This window comes from Echinops telfairi, unplaced genomic scaffold (assembly GCF_000313985.2).
Source record: "Echinops telfairi isolate 266 unplaced genomic scaffold, ASM31398v2 ScPeMD7_23;HRSCAF=83, whole genome shotgun sequence".
NCBI lineage: Eukaryota > Metazoa > Chordata > Mammalia > Afrosoricida > Tenrecidae > Echinops > Echinops telfairi.
In genome coordinates, this window is record NW_022103920.1 from 8,213,306 (window position 1) to 8,223,476 (window position 10,171).

The following is a 10,171-nucleotide window of genomic DNA, read 5'->3' on the forward strand; positions in this document are numbered from 1 at the left end:
TCTCCAGTGCTGTCCCCTGAAACTTTGTGGGTCAGTGAGGGTTCATTCTGTCTCATGGTGAGGCCAGCCCTACACTCATCTCAGTTCCTTGGCTGCTCTTAGCAGGAATACCATCCCCTGGGCTTGATGGGCCAGGTTGAGATGTGTTCTCTCCCTCTCCCTCTCCTTCTTAGTTTACTCCCGGTGGCCTGGGCACACCTGCCACTCTCCCCAGGCTGTGTCTTCAATGCTGCCTTCCATAGTGCAATCTTCTGGGGAGGGGTCGACATAGCTGGGATTGAGGCTGGCCCCACTGACCTCTCTGTTAGTTCGCAGCTTCAGGCCAGTATGTTTCCCTGAAGGCATGGCAGACCAGGTTGAGGTCTGGTGCCTCTCTCCCTACCCTTGGAGACATAAACAATACCCTTCCTGTAGGTGGGTTAGTGTCCTGTTGCCCCACTGTGCACGTCCTCTCCCATCCCTCTGCTTCCTTTTTAGTTGACTGCCATATGCATCCCTGGGTTGGGTCTGACCCCTGCCAGAATGCCTGGATCTCACCCTGGGAATTTATGCATTTAGTTTCTTTCCCCTATGCCCCTTGTACTTTTTAACATTACCACAGTGAGCTCAGGTTGTACTTGTCCTTTTGTGCTGCTTCACTTTGCTTAGCATCATATCCTCCAATTCTTCCCAGGTGACCATGCGCTTCATGTTTGACCTTTATTCGGCTCTCAGTAATTCATCTCGGTTACATTGCCCTTGATCCAACTCCACAGGCATTCTATGCTCTCCTCACCATCGATTTTAGATCTCTTGTTGTTCCCTGGTCCCTGGGTTTGTTGGCCCCTTTTCCTTTCCCCCACTTCCCTCCCACCCACCACCCACCTCCCAAAAAACCAAACTGCCAGTTTCAGTTTTTTCTCCTCAGGATTGTTTTTCTTGCCTATATCTTACATATAGACATGGAGAAGAAAAAGGAGAAAACAAAAAGACAAAAGAAAAAAGGGCCTATAAATTGTTCCAGGTCTGTCTGCTGCCCCTTATGTATGTTTTCTGATGGAGTCTGATGAGGTGCCAAACCCTGCCCTGTGAGTCTGAAGTCTATTTTCAGTATACCTCAGGGACATAATTGCTTTACTCCCCCCCTTACTGCTTTGTTGCTCACCCTTCACGTTTCACCCCAGTGGGGGTGGGGGGTGGGGGGTGTCAGACTGAGCACAATTCCCTGTCTCTCCAGTGCTGTCCCCTGAAGCACTGTAGGTTGCCCTCTAACCCTAACCTGTGACATAAACAATATCCTCCCCATAGGTGGGTTAGTGCCCAGTTCCCCCACTATTCGCATCTTCTTTTTTCTTTTTAATTTTCCTCTCCTTTTTACTTGGCTGCCATATGCATCCCTGGGTTGGGTTTGACCCCTGCCATAATGCCTGGTCCTCGCCCCAGGAATAGTCCATGGAGAAAAGACCAAAATAATCTCATTGAAAAAAGGGACCAGACAAGGATGCCCCTTGTGCCCATTTTTATTTAACATCATCTTGGAGGCCCTATCTAACAACATAAGGCAAAGGAAAGACATCAAAGGTATTCATATGGGGAAAAGATGTAAAACTATCTTTATTCACAGATAATATTCTATAGATGGAAAAGCCCAAAAGTTATACAAAAGGAGTGCTGAAAGCAAGAGAGGAATATGGCAGAGTGGCAGGATACAAGATCAACAAACAGAAGTCTATCAGACTGCTACACACATCAGAAGAGACCACAGAAGAGGAGATCAAAAAGGTAGTACCCCTCACAATAGCCAAACACAAATTGTAATATCTGGGGATATACCTGACTACAAACAAGATTTTTACAAGGAAAACTACCGAACACTATTACAGTAAACCAAGAGTGACCTCTACAAATGGAAGAATATCCCATGCTTGTAGATCAGAAGACTTAATATAGTAAAGATGTCAGTCCTGCCCAAGGCACTATATAAGTTTAATGCTATCCCAAAATAAATACCAACATCTTTCTTCAAAGAACTGATTGCCAACTTCATATGAAGAGGGAAGAATCCCAGAATTAACAGAGAACTACTCAGGAAGAAGCACAAAGTCAGAGGGCTTGCTTTACCTGACTTTAGCACCAAGTATATAGCCACAGTGGTCAAAACAGCATGGTACTGGTAGAATGACAGACCAATGGAAAAGAGCAGAAAAACTGCAAATGAAATCATCAGCATACAGACAATTGATAAGGGCCCAAAAAATATCAAATGGGAAGCAGATGCCCTCTTCAACAAGTGGTGCTGGAAAAAATGGCTATCTACCGGCAGAAAAAATGACCCTTACCTTACTCCATGTACAAGAATAAATTCAACGTAGATCACAGACCTTGAGGTAAAACCCCAAACTATTAGGACTATTAATGAGAGAATTCAGGCAAACCTAAGAACTTTGGCGCAGGGGAATACATAGGCTATTGGAAATGGGGAAGGGCACACACAGAGGAAGCACAAATTGGCAAGTAGGATATGCTGGAGATAAAACACCTGTGTACATTGAAAGAATTCTCCAGAGAGTAATAAGAGAGTCCACAGAATGGGGAAACATCTTAAGCAATGACACATCAGGCAAAGGCCTTATTACTAAAATTGACAATACTCTGATAGCCTACAATAAGAAAAAAACAAATAGTACTTTGGGCAAAGCACCTGAACAGAAGTTTCACAAGGGCATAAATCTGAATGGCTGGTAAACATGAGAAAATGCTCCTGATCATTAGTCATAAGAGAAATGCAAATTAAAACAACCATGAGATACAACCTACCACCCTGAAAGATAGCTCAATTGAAAAAATCAGAAAGCAACAAGTGTTGGAAGGGGTGTGGTGAGATAGGGATTTTCATTCACTGCTGGTGGATCTGTAAGTATGTGCAGCTGTTATGGAAATCAATCTGGGGATACCTAAAACAAATGGAAATAGAGCCAGCAATCCCACTCCTGGACATACACCCAGAAGAGTTAAGGAACAGACCAAGGCAGACATCTTCGCTCTATTGTTCATCATGGTGCAGTTCACAATTGTAATTCCTATATAGCTTGTATTATATTGAGGAGTCTTCCTTCTTCCTATCTTTTTGAGTGTCTTAAACAGGAATGGATGTTGGATGTTGTCGAATGCTTTTTCTGCATCTATAGATATTATCATGTGATTCTTATCCTTTTTCATGTAGGTGTGCCAGTAATGCTGATGGACTTTCGGATGTTGAACCATCCCTGCATCCCTGGAGTGAATCCCACTTGGTCATGGTGAATTATTCATTTTATATACTTCTGTATTCTATTGGCCAGTATTTTGTTAAGGATTTTTGCATCGATGTTCATTAGAAATATCAGTCTGTTACTCTCATTTCTTGTGGGATCTTTGCCCACTTTAGGTATCAGTGTTATACTAGCTCCATAGAAAGAGTTCAGGAGTTTGCCTTCTTTTTCTATGCTCTGAAAGAGTTTATGCAGGATTGGTGTCATTGGTGCCTGAGTGCTTGGTAGAATTCTCTTATGAAGCCATCTGGCCTGGGGGGATTTTTTTGTTGGTAATCCCTTGATGACCTTGTCTCTTTCTCTTGTTGCTATGGGTCTGTTGAGGTTCTTGACATTCATCTGGGCTAATCTGGGGAGGAATATTTTCCAAGAATTTGTCCATGTCTTCCAAGTTGTTGAATTCATTGCAGTCCAGGCCTTTGTAGTACTGTGTACTTAGCTTCTTAATTTCATTGAGGTCCATTATAATGCTACCTGTTTCATCCATCATCCTGGCTATTAAAATTTGTTCCTTCCTTTTTCTTGTTTTTCCCTGCCTTTCTTTAGTTAGGTTTTCCAACAGTCTATAGTTTCTGCTAAATATTTTAAAGAACCATCTTTTAGCTTCATTGATCTTTTGAATTGTTTTCTTGTTTTCCCTCTCTTGTATCTCAGCCCTGATTTTTATTATTTTTCTTTTACTATTAGTTGGATTGTCCTACTCACTTTGCTCTAATTGCTGGTGGTTTAGTGCCAGCATATCAATCATAAGTCTATCTTCCTTTTTCATGTGTGGATTTATTGGTATCACACTTCCTCTGATAACTGCTTTTGCTGAGTCCCAAAGGTTTTGGTATGTCATAGTCTCATTTTCATTGGTTTCTATAAACTTCCTAATTCCATCTCTGATCTAGTCCACTCAATTTTCAGTAGAGAGTTCTTCATCCTCCAATTATTTGCCCTTGTTTTCTTATTCATCCTCTTGTTGATGTTCGGCTTTATGGCATAGTGGTCCAGGAGGGAAGTCTGAGTGACTTCTATGTGCTTGAATTTACATAGGCTCGATGTGTGTCCCAGCATGTGGTCTATCTTCAAGTATGTGACACGTGGGCTTGAGGAGAATGTGATTTAAAAAAATTTTTTTTTGCATTTCAGTGTAGACCTCTGAAAATGTCTATCAGGCCAAGTCACCTACTTGTAGAATTTAGTTCTGTAGTTTACTTGTTAAGCTTCTTTCCCTGTGATCTATCATTCTCGGAGAGCAGGGTATTGAAGTCACATACTATGATTGTTGAGCCTGTGATTTCTTTTTTCATCTTTTGGAGCATTTGATATTGCAGGTCTCACATGGGGCATATATATTTATTATGCTCACAGGTTCTTGGTCTACTGTTCCCTTGAGAATGATATAGTGCCTCTCCTTATTTATTGTTATGGCTTGCACCTTGAGATCAATCTTGTCTGAGATTAGGATTGCAACCCCTACTTTCTTGAATTGACACTTGCTTGGAATATTTTTCTCCAGCCTTTGATTCTCAGCAAAATTTTGTTTGCAAGTGTGAGATGTCTCTTGTAGGCAGGAGATCGATGGGTTATGTTTTCTAAGCCAGTTCACTAGTCTGTCATTAAATGGGCAAGTTGGGTCCATTGATATTCAGAGTTATTACATCCATCTGTGGACTCTGTGATATCATCTTGTACCTTTTGTGTTGGGTGTTTTCCTACCTCTCTTCATATCAGTGTGTTGTAAGGTGTGTGTGGGGGTTCATTCTTTCCTTCTTTTCACCACTGAGCCATTGCTATCTTGGGGACTGTTTGCCATGTGTTGACCTCTGAGTGGAGTTGCTCTATGTGGTAGTCTCGTATTTGTGCAATGAGTGTTGTTCTTCTGCCCATACTGGGTCGGTAAAGATTTTTTGTAGAGCTGGGCTTCTTTTAACATATTCTTTGAGTTTTTCTGTGTGTGAGAAGACTCTAACTATTTTATCTATCTAGGTGGAGTATTCTTGGGTTTGCATTATTTTCCTTCAACTTTCAGAATATGTTACTCCACTCTCTACTCTTCTTAATGGCGTTAATAGATCTGTTAATAGATCTGAACATATTCTTGTTTGGGTACCTTTATAGGTGACAGACTATTTTCCTCTAGCTGCTCTTATGATTATATGATTATAAGATTTGGCTTCTTGGGATTCAGTCTAGATGGTGTATTTTCAGCCTCCTAAATGGTTGCCTGATTTTCATTCATTAAGCTGGAGAAGTTTTCCACTAAGCATTCCCTTACATTTTTGCCATTGGTTTCTTTATTGTGTCTTATTTCAGTAGTCCCATAATTCTAATGTTGTTCCTATTCACAGGCTCAGACATTGTTCTCAGGTTTTCCTCACCTTCTATTTTTTTACTGTTCTTTCCATTTGTTGAAGTCTGCCTGGTTATCCCCACGGTTATTGGTATGATTCTCTGGTTTTTGTAGTCGCTTGGTGAAGTCTGTGAATTTGTTATTTCCGTTTTTTACCCCTTTCTTTAACTCTTGTATTTCACTTTGATTTGTGGCCTTTAACTCTTCTACCTTTTCATCCTTTTACTGAATTGCTTCCTTCACATCCTGTATGACTCCAAGGAGCATTCTGAATTTTCTTTCTGTGGTAGACCAATGTCTACTTCTTCTATGAAAATTGTTAGGTTCAGCACTTCCTCCAACATTGTCTTTTGTTTCTATTGATCTTTTTGTTGACGTTGTTGAAGCAGTTTGCTGTCTCTGTGTTGTTCTGGAAGAGCTCAGCTCCATTTTCCCAGGATTCAAAGAGCCCTGAGCTCTCTCTTTGGGACTTTGATAGGAATGATTGTGTAGGTTTCCTCTAGCCAACTGCCCCTAGGGGTAGGGCTATGGCTTTGTCACTCTGGGGTTTCCCTCTAAACCTAGACTTTTCTGTTGGTTGAGGGTGTGTTGAAAGGCCCTTTCTGGGGAATGCTGGATGAATAGTTGCAGACCAAGAGGTTAACACTGTGTAGGTCAATTGGGTAAGGATTCTTGGAAGTTTGTTGGGAAGTGTCAGAAGGAAGCCACAGGAGGTGGATTGAGGCTGGCATCAGTCATCAGACTGATGCTGATCCAGGGAAGGCAGATGATGTAGTCACAGGTTCTGGAGTCACCTGGTGGGGATGCCATGAGGTCTGGGGCCACACATTGGAGGTAAACTGGTACTGGCCACTATTAAGCCTATAACACCAGAATTTTTAATTTCAGGAAAAAATTTTGTTATTATTCTTTACTTTCATGGTTATCAATATATATAACAACCAAAATATATTAAAATATATAAAATTTGCAGTTTTTAAATGTAACCAAATTTTAACATCCATCCATGGATTTACAATACAAGAATAAAAAATGCATTTTTTTCATCTTATTTTATTATTAAATAAAAACAAACTGAAAACTTATTTTATTTATAATATATAATACACAATTTATTTATTTTTGTATTTAATTTTTTAACCGTTTTATTAGAGACTTATACAAAATTTATTTGTTTATAATTTTAGTGTGAAATTGAACAAAACAGTTTTTTTCTTTTGTGATACGAAGATGAACTTTGCATTTGCTGCAGAAAAATACTGGGGCACTCTTGCAATTTACATTTTGCATCTTCCTGTTTGTGACGTCAGGGTGATGGTGAAGGCCATCCAAACGGGTGTCTCTTCCAGGGATGCTTTTGGTGGCAGGACCTTTTCTCTCTTTGTAGCGAACTCAGCATTAGTAAGGCTAGTAGACGGGCTGCCTCTTTTGTTGGTCCAGTACTTTTTCCTTCAAGAAGAAGAGCTTCGACGATGCTCATTTTGAACTCTTGCAGCCTTTGGGTTTTGGTTTTTTTTGTAACTGAAGGCTCTCACAGTCTCTACGATAAAGTAGCCAAGAGTTCATAGCAGTCACATCTATAAAATGAAAAAATAATTTGTGATATTTTTTAAATCTGATGTGAATTCTCTACAGTGCAATTAGTGAGTCTATCAAATCAAGCAGTGTACCCGAAAATTGTTCAAGTTCCTGGCTACTCAGTGCAAGAGGTTTATTGAGATTTTGCTGGATTACGTAAAGATTTTATTGGTTGACAATATGAGTAATGATATCCTTTGAGAAAAAATGTCTAAAATATTCAACAGGACGTTTTACTACCCCAGAAGAATCTATTTGTCCTAACTATTCAGGCATGGGTCTAGCTGTACCATCTTCAGATATGTGCTGCCAAAGAGGAATTCTTCGATTTCTTGATGTAGATGGCTTTGAACTTGTAGTTATTGGAATTGATTCTTCAACTGAACAACTGAAGTTTCTAACTCATATTCACTAGTATTATCATTACTAACAACGAGGACTTCTAATTCATCCACTTCAGAATAATTGGGTGCATATTCACTTCCTATCGGGAAAAAATAAATATTGTTATCAAAATAGTTTGAATAGCAATATAATTAAAATCTTATATTGTAAAATCAAAGTTTTTAAATATATTACACATTTTATTTACCAATTTCATCCACACTAGCATCTGGTTCTTTGTCTGAGTCTGTACCGCTAGGTCATAAATTTGTCATTTTCCACAAAACAAATCACAGTCCATGCTGTGGTTATTTTGGTCACCGTTGATTCAAAAGATGAATGTAACGAATTCGTTACATTTTGAAAAAGCGGAAATATGTAATAAATAAAATTTTTAATGAGTATTACACCTTTGTTTTAAAAACTACAGTTTTATGAACATATACAAAAAATATCAGTACTAAAACTTCACTAGATTTAAAATTACTGTAAAATGCACTGAACGCCAATGACCACTTAACCTCAAATGCACAATCGGTCAAATGCACAATGTGCCACTATTCAAGCATTTTGCCGCTGAAATGCATTACTAGTGGTATGCATTTGTAGTAGTAAAGTGCGACGATTTCATCGACATCGTCATCGGCTCCAAAAGCTTCATAATTTCGGTACCAGATATGTTTCAATTAAATGTTATGAAAATGTCATGCTCTGCGTTATAGGGTTAACAGACTTTCAAAGACTCTTTGTCACGCCCCTAACTGGTAGAACCAGTTTTGGGCCTGGGCTGTGGCTTTCAGCTCCTGTTGGCTTTTCCTGTTTTATTATGTTAAAGCTTTGTAGGCTGTGTTCAGGGGATCTGCTCTCTGCCTGTTTTGTTATATTAAAGCCATGTTAATGGACCAGGTTTCTTATGGCTTACATTCAAAATTATACAAGGGAACACAGAGTTGGATAGAAAGAATTTTTAAGGGTTTTAAAATTTTTATAAAGAGCCTGAGGGGTGCCTTGGTATCAGGGCTGTGCCATGCTGTCCCCAGGGAAGGAGGCCCAGATGAGCCAAGTGGGGTTAGGGCCCACTGGATCTGAATTGCCCTGGCTTCTCCCATGCTGTACTTGGAGGATCTATGCTGTACCATGGGTAAATATCATAGGGGCTCTCCAATTGCAGCAAATTAGTGTCTAATTTTCTATTGTTGCCCACACTGGCAGGTAGGGAGCTTCGCAGAGGGGGGAGGGGATGGTGGATGCAGTTGCTCTGTTCCTGGACAGGGAGAAGAGATGCAGGAGAATGCAGGAATGGGGAGGGTTGCAGAGAGGAAACCTCTGGTGTGAGACCTTGTGGCTAGTTCTTGGAGACTCTTCATGAGGCAGGGATTATGACCACCTTTAGAGAGCAGGCTGGGGAAACCACTGTATCCTGTGGGTCTCAGATCTTGGGTTCAGGAAAGGGTGGTAGATTCTGTCCTGCTGGACCTATCAAGGGATTAATGGAGGCCATGGGCAGACATGGTGAAATTAGAGCCTTTCAGCAAGCCCTCAAATTGCTCTGTGGGTGAAAATCGCTGGGTGAGGTCTGATTCACAGACCCTAGTACACATGAACTCTATTTCTGGCATGCTGCCTCCCACCATTGGCCTCCTTACCTCTTAATTCCCTGATCTAACAGCAGGAGCACCAGGCAGGTGATTCTACCTGGATGCCCTCTTGTAGGGTTTTCAATGGCTGGGATTGGAATGTTTTATTGACATATTAGGCTGGGATGTTTTATTGACATATAATTACTTCTTGATATAAAGTTCTCTCTTACACATATATAAGTGTCTCTGGAGAACCTGGTCTAACACAACAGACATCGGAAGAAACTGTGAAACTTACTCATAATCTTGGAGTAGCTAAGGGAAATGGAACAAATATTGAAGTCAAAGAGCTGAACACACAATTTCAAAGGGAAACTCAAGAAGACAAAGTAAAATATTATATAGGAATGTGCAAGACCTACAGTAAGATAACCAAAAAGAGAAATCATGCTTAGCGTATCTTAAACGGAAAGAACTAAAGAATGACAAATCGCATTGGATAAATCTGCTGCACACGACCTTTTGAAAATATTTGAAAAGCAAGGATGCTACTTTGAGGACTAAGCTGCACCTGACCCAAGCCATGGTGTTTTCAATGACTTCAATGCATGTGACAGTTGGATATTGAATAAGGAAGACTGAAGAAATGCCATTGCCTTAGAACTATAATGCTGGCAAAGACAATGGAAAGTACCATGGATTGCCAAAAGGACACAAATCTGTCTTGGAAGAAGTACATTCAGAATGCTCCTTAGAAGCAAGGGTGCTGAGACTGTGTCTCACATTCTTTGGACATGTTGTCAGGAAAGACCCGTTCCTGGAGAAGGACGTCATGCTAGCTAAAGCGGAGGGCAGCTTAGAAGAGAAAGGTCTCCGATGAGATGGATGGACACAGTGGCTGCAACAACGGTCTCAAACATCAGAACAAGTGAGGATGGTGCGTGACCGGGCAGTGTTCCATTCTATTGCACATACGGTCGCTATGGGTGGGAACGGACTCA